General features: G+C 30.4%; 1 long non-coding RNA gene across 1 annotated transcript; it reads right to left on the reverse strand.

Moving 5' to 3' along the window:
• Positions 1-7,521: 7,521 nt before the first annotated feature.
• Positions 7,522-8,436, reverse strand: LOC107943874 (uncharacterized). The gene is made up of 2 exons (XR_001696095.2): positions 8,125-8,436; positions 7,522-7,776 (listed from the first exon to the last, which is right to left on the reverse strand). It is a non-coding gene; the product is annotated as an uncharacterized lncRNA (long non-coding RNA).
• Positions 8,437-13,364: the final 4,928 nt, after the last annotated feature.

Here is a 13,364-nt window from a genome sequence, read left to right on the forward strand (position 1 = left end):
CTCATTTTCAAGCAATTTATCTGCTGAGAGAAATTCGAAACACGAAAAAATTAACACGAAAAATGAAAACATTATGCAATAAATATAATGTTTCATATAAATATTAACATGAAAAATCAACTTATACCTTCAACCCCAACTTCTATTCTTCTGAACTTTTTTAATTTCTATTGCTCCAAATTAAGCCATCAGAGGCTAAAATATAGGTCATTTATAGCCTAAGGAATAGCATCTCACTCCTTTCTGTAAATGCCCCAGATAGTGGGGGTTGAAATTTGTAGAGAAAAATGCTCCAAGTAGAACACACTATCAGAAGCAATACTGAAAAGGGCGTCCAAGTGGAAATGTTTTCAAAACTTTTGCTAACTGTGCATCCTACTTAGAGCCTTTTTCTCTACAAAACTCAACCCATCTCGTCAAAATTATTTCTTCAAAACGCATCCCCCAAAAATTAGTTTTTTAGAACCCATCTTATACAAATTATTTTTTTTAAAATGTCTAAACCCTAAAAACTAAATAAAACCCTAAATCTAAACACTTAAAATTTTTAAAAAAATTTAAACCCTAACCTTAGTTTTATAATCCATAAACCCTAACCCTAAACCTAAACATTTAAAAATTAAAAAACCCTAATTGGCATTGGGAAAACACAGGCAAAAACGTGTCTACTTGGAAGCGTTTTACTAAAGAGCGCAGGCGTGGGCACGTTTTATTGGTCATCAAGGAAAAAAACATTGAGTTGGATGCATTTTTCTGCGTTTCCCCTAAAAACGACGCCAGCTCAGTGCATTTTAGGGAAATCGAGCCTTTCCAGTAATATTTTAACAAAACAACCCATTTTCGTAATTTTTTTTCCAAATGGGCTTTTTCTGGTCATTTAGTCCCTTTATTTTTTTCACTAGCCTTTCTTTTCCTACAATGCACTTTCATTTTTCTTTATCATTTTTATTTTTGAAAGGAAATATTGTCAGACAAAATTATTTATATTTCTTGTAGCACTAAAATTTGTTTTTTTTTTCTATTACTTTATTTCAATAAAAAATTATTTAATAATTCAAAATCTTAAAATGCATATATAATTTTTTTGATAAGATAAATTAACAAAATCATATTTATTATAGTTATATAATTAATATAAGTTAACGAAAGTAAACAACTATACTTTAAACAATACTATAAATTTAAGAAAACATAATATTAATAATGTATTATTATTTAATATAAATATATAAGTATTTTTTATGCATTTGATTTTTAATAAAATTGTTTTTTCTTTTTTTTGAAAAGAAAGGGGGACGACCATGTGAAGAAAAGCAAATGGAGGTGTTCAGGAATGCATTGAAAGATTTTGGGTTGTCTAATATTGGTTTTATGGGACAGTGGTTTACTTAGGAAAGGGGCCGAATACCGAATTCGAATATTAGAGAATGCTTAGATCGATGTGTGATTACCCTTAACTGGAGAGATATTTCCCTAGACACTTGTGTTCGGCACTTATGTCACTCTTTCTCATAGCATTACTAGCTATTAATTGATATTGGTTTTAACTCTGGGAAAAGAGGCTCAAAGTTGGTGCAAAACAGGTTTAGATTTGAGGCGAGTTGGACTTTGGAAGCATTTATAGAGGAAGAGATTAGACGTGTGTAGGACAACAATAAAGGGGATGTGTCGATCAAACTTTCAATTTTAGAAGCAAAACTAAATAGATGGAGTAGAAATATGGTGGGAAGTAGATCGCGTCATTTGACACATATGTAGTAACGACTTTTAAATTTAAATGATATGGATCCGAATATTGATGTCTTGAATGAACTCACTGACTTAAGGATTGCCATGAGTTTAGAAATTGAAAGAAGAAAGTTATTGGGAACAAAGGGTGCAGATAAATTTATTGACTAAAGGCGATAGGAACACAATATTTTTTCATAATTTTGCGTCCCAAAATAAGCGCATCAATCAAATTCGTAGGCTAGAATATAAATTTAGTGTTCATCAAGAGAATGGTGATATTATGCTATGTATTGCAAAGAATTATTTCCTAGATTTATTCACTAGCCAAAGTCGACAAGACCCAACTCATTTATTATTAGGAGTACGATATTTGATTACTAATGAGATGAATTAATTGCTTTATGCACTTTTTACAAAAAAAAAAAAGATTCTTGCCACTGATAAAAGTATAAGCCCCACAAAAGCTTCAAGTAATGATGATTTTCCTACTATATTTTATTAGAATTTTTCCACATTAATGGTACGAATGTTGGTAACTACTGTTTGGCCTCTTTGAATGGAGATATAGTTTTGGATGATATAAATAAAATAAATATTGTGCTTATTCCCAAAAAATGTGATCTTACCAGTAGGATTGACTTTTGACCTATCCATCTATATAACATTCTTTCCAAAGTTATTGTTAATTGCTTTTGGTTAGTGTTAGACATTTTTATCGATGAAGTCCAGAGTGCTTTTGTGTCAGGTTGACTTATTTCAAATAACATTCTTGTCGCATATAAGGTCCTTCACAATTTTAAAAGACGTAATACAAATAATAATTGATTATTTACTCTAAATTTGGATATGAGCAAGGCTTATGAAAGGCTTGAGTGGCATTTTCTTGATGACATGATTAGGAGGTTTGGTTTGAATTCACATTGGATTGATCTAATCTTGTGTTGTGTTACATCAATGTCCTATTTTGTAACAATCTGGTTTCTAGTGGTATCAGAAATTACAGTTTTAAGACCTTTTTTCCGTAACTCAAGTCCATAAATATTAAATAAAGATATTTATAAAATTATTATATAGATGAATTAAAACTTGGATAGTCAATTTAGTTGAAATTGTGATTAATTAGGGCCTAAGGACTAAACTGTAAAGTCTAATTATTGTAGATTTTTAATTAGGAAATAGTTTGGAGACTTAAATTGCAATTAACCAAAGGTTCAAAACAACAATTAGACCATGTTAAAGTTAGTGTTAGTGGACGGTATGATTATATGGCCATAAATTTAAGAAAATTAAGGTTTGTTTAATTAAAATACGATTAATTAAGTTAATTAGCAAATTAATATTAATATATAAGTGGAATTTCGGTGGAAGGAGAGATAAACTCATATTTTCCAATCAATTATAAGAAAAGAAGAACTACTTAAAGCCATTGTTAGGGTTTTAAAGCTTTAGGTCCTTAATTCAAGTAAGTCCCTAGCCATTTTTCATTAATATTTATAGATTTTTTTATCTTGGAAACTTGATTAAGCTAACCCAAGGATCATTTTGCTCAATCGGTGAAGTTTTGATGAGATTGCATTGTTGAGAATTGAATGATTTAGGTGTTAAATTGATAGAAATTAAGCTTAGTTTTAGAAAAAGACTAAATTGTAAAGCTTAATTGCAAGTTTTGTACATTAATGACCAAACTGAATAAAATTAAAAAATATTATGAAATTTCGGTATGAATATAATGTAGAATGTCCCTAATGAATATATGTGAAATCAAATTTTAATCTTAAGGCCTAAATCGAAAGTTATGTTTGTCCCGAATTTAGGGACTAAATTAAATAAATTGTAAAATATGCTTGATATTGTGATTGGTTCTAATTTGAATGGAATTCGATAATACTAAATGTTTTATGATTTTATTTGGCTAACATTGACAGAAAACCGTCGAGAGGGGAATGAAAATCAAAAGTCGACAACGAATAGTTTGGAAAATTCGATTTATATTCCTATGATTCAGAAACCACTTATTTTTTGCATGTGCATGTCATTTTACATTATATGGTGTTGAGATGAGTTTTTATTAGATTATTGAATTTAATTGCTATGATTTAGATTGAATATCGAGAAAGGAACTAAATTGAATAGAATAGAAAGTTATATGAATTGATTAATCTGCGATAATTTGTATGAAATTGAGTTGAAATATGTTGTTTATATGATGATTTAATAAATTCATGATTTATTTGGATATGATTTTAACTTTATATAATGAATCGGTAATTTGGTTACCCTATTAGCTATTCGGGTTGAGTCGGATATAGTTGGCATGTCATAATGTTAGTGTAACAACTAGTTTTCAGTGGTATTAAAAACGATGGTTTCAGAATCTCATTTTTCAATGATTGAGTCTATAAATATTATAAACTAATATTTATTAGTGTATGTTTGTGTTATATTGAATTTCGGCCTAATAACTCTATTGAATCAATAGTTAATTAAAGTATGAGGATTAAATCGTAGAAGTGGTAAAATTTTAATCACTGTGAATTTTTATTTAATTTAGGGACAAATGGAGACATTGGGCCCATTTTTATTATTGAATAGTGGATGATGATGCCATCTTCCACTTATTTTTGCTTAATGATAATTAAGTTAAGTTAATTAAGGTTTAAGCTAAACTAATTAAGATTTATTAATTTAATTGTAGTATAAAAGATAAAATAAAGAAATTTTTTTCCATTTTTCCTTTCTTGGCTTCCTCCATCGTTTTTACAAGAGAAAAATAGGGTTTAGGGATTTTCAAGCTTTAGTCCCTCAATTGGTAAGTGATTTCAAGCCTATTTCTTGTAATTTTTTTTTTAGATCTCCAGAGCTTAATTTAGCTAGCCTAGGGATTAATTTGTGAAACTGTTAATGTTTTCCAAAGTTTTCATTATTGAATCTTGAAGCTTTTGATACTAAATTGTTAGATTTTAAGCTTAGATATGAAAATTGACTAATTTGTAAAATGAAATTTGTTAGTTTTGAACAGAAGGACTAAAATGTGAATGTTTCTAAATTAATATGAAAGTGATGAAATTATTGTTAAGATAAGGCTATAGAATAATGGAATTGAGATCGATTTCAAAATCTAAGCTCAAATTTTAAAGTTATAGCAATTTTTAGGGATTAAATTGAATAAAATGTAAAAATTTAGGGAGCATTTGAAAATTGAATTTGATCTGTTACATGCAGTCAATAAACTGTTATAAGATTATTGGAATTAATAAATTGAATTGAATTAAATAATTGTATAGATCGAGATTTAAACCAAATAGTAAATAATCACGGAAAAGGCAAATTAGCAGATTAGTCCTTGACATCTTGTTAATTGTTGATTTTTTTTTGGTAAGTTCATATGATATATGTGTATATTTAATTGTTACATACTTGTAATGTGAATGGGTGTATGATTAATATATTTTGAATTGTTTACAAAACGGTACAAAATGTGAGATTTGGACTGAACTAAAAAGATATGTTGATATCTGCTTAAAGTAATGCCCATGTGAACATAGTAAAGAATATGATACAGTTGGCATGCCAGTAGGGTTAGTTGAGCAAATAGTAAAGAATATGATACAGTTGGCATGCCAGTAGGGTTAGTTGAGCGCTTTTATGGGTTTGCACTTTGATGTCTCTGTACAGCACTATGGTTCTTTCTGGTGCGGTGCAGTACCTGTGTATCTAAATTTCTTTACTAAGGTTCATCAGGCTAAATGGTTAAACAAATGGAGTAGTGATATTGACATGGTATAAGCTTGATAAGTATATGGTTAAGTCTTGGATTGACTAAGTGAATGATGTTCAAATGTTGTATAATGATGGATATATATATGTTATAAGTGAACTTATCATATGGTATGCTAAATGAGAACTCACCTTGTGAAATTGTATTGCTATGATTAGGTCAAATTGTCAAGTTGATTAAATTGTTGTATATAAGTGTAATATTAGGTAAGTTAATGTTTTGTATTTATGAACTTACCAAGCATTTGAAATGTTTACTCTGTTTATTTTCCGTTTCTGTAGTGGTCATTTTGTGGAACGCATCAATTGGATTAACTCGAAGTTCACACTCCAGTTTCTGACTCGATAGACTCCAAAACATTCTAAATTTGGTTATGTGTCATGCATATAGGTAATGTTATGTATATGTGTGTACCTTGAACGTTGGTATTTTGGATCTTGAATGTGGCTTGTATTTTGAATGGTAAATGTTATGTACTTAAGTGTAAATGTTTGTAATGTGTTAGGTTATAGATGAAGCACTTGAATGTAAAAGTTAATGTTGATGTGTGAGTAATTGAAGTTGCATAAGATGACATGGTTAGGTAAGGTACATAATGGTTAGATGCAAGATTGGTTGATAGATGAATGAGTATGAATTAAAATGATGTATAATTTAATTGGTATGAATTGTATAGATGAGAATTGTACATTTGAGTGCTATTTGAGGCATGTTAATATAGTTGTTTGAATATGATTTAGTTGAGGTATTTTGGTATGTTTTAAGTTGAAAATATGTAGGTGAGATGTGCACCTAAGGCTCTAATTGAGATGCCTTTGATTTAAGCATGAAAAGGTTCAAAAAATGTGACATTTTTTACCTTCTAGCAAAAAGTATTGATACCTTATGAAAAAGTACCGGTACTTTACCAAATTATTATGATTTAAAAACAACAAAATGCCAATTTGGTATTGATACCATTATCACGTATCGCAACTTATCCTCAAGGATCAATACTTTATAAAGGTATCGATACAAATTGACTCGTATTCAAATTTTGAAAAATGGCAGAATGCCAAAAAGGTGTTGATACTAAATTTGGTATCGATACTTTTTAATAGGGGTATCGATATTTTATTCCAAGTATCAATACTTGTGAATTTTACTCTGATTTTTGAAATATCGAAGCTGAAAATGGTATCGATACCTAAGGTGGATATTGATACATATTGTCAAATTTTTGGAAAGTTTTTAATATGGTCCTTTTTCATGCTCAGGTTAACTTAAGAGACTTTGTAAGCTCGAATGAGTATAAGTTTTGTTTATAAATCATATTGTTCATGGAATTATGAAATGAATTTATGATTAAGTGAATTAACGTTTTAACCTTTTTCTTTCGGCTTGTCATTAACATCAATAATACCCCTAGCTTTGCAAAGAAACGGTATGTACATTTCGTTTCCCTCGATTAGATCATGTATTTCCATAATATTTTAATTCCACAAAAATCTTTCGTTCGATAAAACAATCTTTTACGATTCTTGTCAAACCTCTTGTTAATCTTGTCGAATCTTGAAATCAACCATTAATTCTTGTGTATATGTCATTTAAAGGACCTGACTTAGGTGAATCGGACCGGAACCAAGCATGAGGAACATCGATTGAACCCCCAACAAAAAGTATGTATTCTTTTTCAAGCAAATCGGGGCAAACCGTGCCTAGGATTACGGCCACTATAACAGCCCGTTTTTAGTCAAATTGGAACAGTAGTTACGGGACCACAAATCTGAGGTTAAAATATTTATTTTATTATTATTTTAAGGTCTACAGCATGAATATATAATTGTATGAAAGTTTCGTTTAGAAATTTTATTGTTTGAATGCTCAATTCGATAAAAAGGACTAAATCGCATAAAGTGCAAAAGTGTTGTTCTAATAGTTAAAGGTATCTATTAGCTATGGATTATAAAGTAAAGGTCCTTATGTGATGAATAATCCATTAACTTACTTAGTGGACAATTTTGGACATTAAATAGATAATATTAATGGTTTTATACTAAGGGTTAATTAGGTAAATATGTTAATAAACCAAAATAAACAAAACCCAAATTATCAAATTTATCAATAAACCCTAACCCAAATACAAAATAGGCCCGTTGGCCTAAAACCTAAACTAAGTTTTCAGTAAACTAGGAAACCCTAGGTCCTTATGCGCCGCTCCTCCATGTGCGCCGTACTCCAGCTCCAGTGTGCACACCGCTCAAGGCTCGCCAACTCTTCTACCACACCTGCAAAACGAAAGCAAAAAAAAGAAACCAAGACAGAAGGCAGGAACACGAAAAGCAAAAGGACTAGCAAAATAGATGGTGATTTTGTAACATTCTTGGCTATAAGAAGCCATTTTCAAACAGATGTAAGAGGGAGGGGGATTAATAAAAAAAAACCAAAAGCAGATTGTAGAAGAGAAAAAAGAGAAAACAGAGAATATTAAACAATCAAAAAATCGAAGCAATCAAAAAAGGGGAAAAAGGTTGAACTCCATTCTCTCATTTCTGTTTCTTTATATCTTTGATTTTTTTATTATTTAAATCAGTTTTAAAACAAATAAGGGAGAAATGATGAAAGAAAATACTTACCCGAGCCTTGAATCATTGGTGTATCGTCGGAGTTCTTCTCCGTTAAAACCGAATCCAACAAAGGTGGGAACTTTCTTTTTGATTCTTCATGATGGGAAGTGTCAGATCCTTGAATATGGATCTAAATGGGGTTAAAGAACGAGAAACCACCCTCCGTCGACCACCGTTTGCGGTGGCTACATGGCGGCTAGGGTTTGGTCTACTTAGGGCTCGCACAAAAGGGGAAAAGAGGGAGTGTTTCTGACTTTTTTTTTAGAAAAGGAAGAAGAATAATTGAAAAAAAACTTAAAACTGGTTTAAATGACGAAGTAAAAAACGGTGTTTCAGATCATTGGGCTATTTTCCACTTTGATCCTTCCATTTCTATGAGATTGTCGACCTAATCCTTTTCTTCCTTTTGATTTTGTTTTAGATTTTGCCCCAAGGTTTTGTGTCTGATTCATTTTAGTCCTGTGTGAAACAGTGCGCAAAGAATCTAAGGGTTAATTTCTGAATCAGTCCCCATTATTTTTTCACGTGTTCATTTAAACCTAGATTGATGTTTTGTTAGTTTTTACCTTTCAATCCATACCCAAATTCTATTCCAATTTGCATTTCTATCCTTAATCTTTTAGTTTCATCTTTTTGTATATTGTTCATTTATAAACTGCCTATTCATTTTAATTTATTTCATGTGTTTTAAGTTATGTTTATATAATTTATTGCAAACTGTCTTACTACATAAAATTGTTCATGCTATTTACCTTAAATTACTTTATGTATATAGTGCTTGTTTATTTATTTTTATATACATATATCCCGCATGTTTCAAAGTCCATATTATTATCACCATCATTATTATCTTTTCTGCTTTATTATTATTATATTATTGCTAATAGTATTATCATATTATTTAATTAGTTTATATTGATTCTGTCATATTATATATATATATATATATATTTTATATTCATTTACATTATTATTACTATTATTATTGTATGTATTTTTGAACATATCACGTATTTTATATTATTACCAATTTTAAATATTTTCTATATATATTTTTTTTAAATCATCATACGTAATGTTTATTTTGAAATTTTTATATGTATCTTCGTAATTTTAGATTATTACATATATCCGCATATATATATATATATGTATATATTTATTTATTTTAAACATTTTTCTATGCATTATCTTACCTCAAATTTCTCTTTTCACATTATTCATTCTAAATATTTTATACGTCATTTGAGTTAAACCATCTTATATATTATCTATTTTTATATGTTATTCAATTATACTATTTTATATGAAAACTATTTTAAATTCTTTTTATTATTTGTCGTGAACCTTTTATTATTATTAATTTTAAAACTTTATATGTTACCTATTTCAAGCTTTTATTTATATTATTTTGGATTTTTTATACATATTTTTTATTTAAATTATTCTTGTACAATATTTATTTTAAATTTCTCTTTTACATATTATTTATTTTAAGCTCTTTTATAAGGTCTTTTTATTTTGTGTATTATTCATCGTGATTTGTTTAGCATATTGTATATTTAAAATTTGTTTTATATATTATTTCATTTCAAATTGTTTTACATTTTATTCATGTTAGATCTTTTTCATACCTCGTTTATTTTGAATCATTCTTTAGTATTATGATTTTTAAATCTTAATTATTTCATTTGTTATCAATTTTTAAACTCTTACCCTATTTACTTTGAATCGTTTTTCGCATGTTATTTTATGTTGTTTGTGTTTGATTATCGATTGGTGTTAAAAAGTAATATAGATTGTGAGTATTGCCATTACGTACTAGAAATTATTCATTAACATCTCCATATTACAACGTTCATTAATATTGTATCCAATTCGTGTTTCATTATTCCATGCTCTATTTTGCACTTTCGGTTTTCCTTAGCCCGAATCATGTTGTGTACCAAAATCCAATGTATTTGTACAATATAGACCTATGTGTTTTATTCAAAACAAAATGAACGCGCATCATCAAATGCTATACTTATTATTATTCAAAAAATAATAATATTTCAATAAGGCAATGTTTCGTGTTTTGGAACATCGAAGAATTGTGCCCTAACTTACGAGTTTTTGGTTCTCGCGATTGATTCTAAATAGCTAAATATCCTCTTGAATTTTAAAATACACAGGATTCCAATTAAAGTTAAAGACGACCTTGCGCTCAGGGATTCATAGTATTGTATCCTAACTTACGGGATGTGATACTCCGATATCTTGAGATAATGAAACCTTTAAATCATTTTGAGCTAATTCAAGTGTTTTTTTTTTAAATCAACGTTAGTAAAGAGGGATCGTATTTTAAATCCATTCCTGATTTTCAACTTTTGACATTAAGACACTAACTAATCAATTTGGTACCAGTTTTTGGGCGTGTCGAGGGTACTAATCCTTCCTCACACGTAACCGACTCCCAAACCCATTCTCTCAAGTTTCGTAAACCAAAAAAAATATCATTTTAATGAACTAAAATGTTTTATTAAAACAAGGGTGATCCGATCACACCTAATAAAGATCGGTGGCGACTCCCGTTCTATTTTTCACTTTCAAATAAAGTCGATTCCCGTTTTTCAAAAAATGATTTCGACAAAAGTGATCATCTTTTATTGTTCTTTCAACTAAAATTTGAGAAAAGAAAATGTTTATGGAAGCCATTAGGGTTGGGCAACTTCAAGCTTAAATTGGTGAGTGATTTTTACCCGGTTTTTAATGATTTCTATGTTTTTGAGATCGTTGCAACTAAGTCTAGCTAGCCCAGTGACTATTTTGAAAAATTGTTAAAGATTTTGAATGTTTTTTGTGAATTATACAAGTTTTATAAAGTGATTTTTAGTGAAAATGCAAATTGGGGATTAAATTGTGAAATGTGGAAAATTTGTGGTTAAAATTAAAATAAATAAAAAATATAGGCTGCTAGGGGTATAATAGTAATTTGGCTAGCATGGGTTAGTTCTAAATTGCATTATTTGTGTTTTTATGAAATAAGGAGTAAATTGTAAAAGTGGTGAAATAATAGGGAAAAATGTGTAAAAGTGCTTTAAAGTGTGTTTTGGACTAAATTGAATAGAGGGATTATTAAATAAGCTAAATTTGATATTATATAGATCAAGAAAAGCGAAACTCAGAGTTAGATCGGGGGAAAAACAAAGTTATTGACTAATTGAATTGTGTCATCGTTTTTACATCTGAGGTAAGTTCATATATTATAAGTTTTAATACAAATGTATTTCATAAGCTTTGATATTACATAAATTATGAATACGAGACTATGGATATGATCAATATTGAACCTTAGGAATAGTTTAGGATACTAGTGACATGTCATTAAGGGATACATTGAGTTGGCTTCGGTTCATGATATTAGCACTTCGGGTGCTAGTTATACTGATTTGGCTTCGAGCCATGAATATCGGCTGATTTGGCTTCGAGCCATGATATCAGTATTTTGAACATAAGCTACCTTGATTTGGCTTCGAGCCATGGTATAAGTACTTAGTGTGCGAGACTCTTGAGTATTCAACTTCTATTCTGAATGGTTCAACCGGTAAACAAAAAATGTGATTGAGTATGAGAATGATATGAGATGGTACAAGTATGTACGTGACACGTATACGTTTTGGTTCAAAGAAACTTGTGAAGAATGTGATAAATATCATAATTGTGTATATGAAAAGTTTGTTAGCTAATATATGCTAAATGTTGATATATTCAAATTGTTGAATTATAATCTTGAGATTGAATTGAGTTTATTTTATACGAACTTAGTAAGCTTTATAGCTTACTTTATTTATTTATTCGTATTTTATAGTGTTATCAAGCTAGCTCGAATTCGGGGATCGTCAGAGATCGCTTCACACTATCCACCTATCACTTGGTACCTATGAACTTTGGTATTTTAAGTATATGGCATGTATAGGGATTTGGTCTTTTTGGTATATGTATTTTGGCCATTTGTGTTGGCTTATTTTGTCTAAGATGGTGATGTATATATATATGTTAATGCTCTTTATTGATGAGTTCATAATTGCTTGTGATAGGTAATATGGTTGTTAAATGGTTGATATTAGATATGAATTGTACTTGTGAATTGGTGCAAAATGATGTATGTTTGGGAAAGGTTTAGTTAGTTGATTCGTATATGTGTATTTGGTATGTTTTGAATGAGTAAAACATGAGTTTATAAGCATGTTGGTTGCTAGTATTGAAAATGATATGATTTAGCCTTGATTGTGGTTAAGTTAGATGTTTATTTATGCTATGAATTTGTACCATTTAGGTTGTGTAGGTACATGCAAATTTGGGTGGAAAATTGGCTTGGTAAATAGCTATTTTTGTCCAAAAGGGGCAGAAACACGGGTTTGTGTCTTAGTCGTGTGCAATACACGGTCAGGTTACACGGCCGTGTGCCCTTGGTGTTGAATTAAAAATCAAGCCAATATACTCCACACGACCTCACACACGGGCGTGTGACATGACCGTGTGGCATAAGTCAGTATACCCTACAAGTTTGGCACAACCTAACACACGGCCTGACACACGGGCGTGTATTGCCATTTTTAATGCACACGGCCTAGCCACACGGGCGTGTGTGTTGGCTATGTGACCCAAGTCAAAGAGTTACACGGGGTCGAACACGGACTAGGACACGACCATGTGATCCCATTTCGAATGTCCACGCGGCTTATTGCACAGACCTGTCTTTGGCCTTATAAGACACACGACTGGGCCACACGGGCGTGTGTCCCCTGTTTTCAAGAAAATTTTCTAAGTTTTGTAAAAAAAATTCTTAAGTTATTGATTTAGTCCTGAACCACTCCCAAAGTATGTTTAAGGCCTCATAGGCTCGTAATAGGGACAACGTGATTGTATTTGATTGGAATTACATTTGATTGATGATTTTTTATTCAAATTGGATGGTTGTTTATGTTGTAAGTCCGGTAATACTCTGTAACCCTATTTCGACATTGAATACGGGTGAGGGGTGTTATAGCCACACGGTCTACACAAGGCCATGTGCCCTGGAAATCTTAGTGTAGCTCATGAACCACATGGCCTAGATCCTTCCACGCAGCCTACTATACGGTCGTGTCTGCCCTATAGTTTAATTTTGCAATTTCCACATGACCACAGTCTGTTACACGACCATGTAACCCTTTCACACAACTGTGTGCCCCCTTCTTTACAAATTTTATAGTTCTGCCCAAAAT

This window comes from Gossypium hirsutum, chromosome A01 (genome assembly GCF_007990345.1).
Source record: "Gossypium hirsutum isolate 1008001.06 chromosome A01, Gossypium_hirsutum_v2.1, whole genome shotgun sequence".
NCBI classification, from domain to species: Eukaryota; Viridiplantae; Streptophyta; class Magnoliopsida; order Malvales; family Malvaceae; genus Gossypium; species Gossypium hirsutum.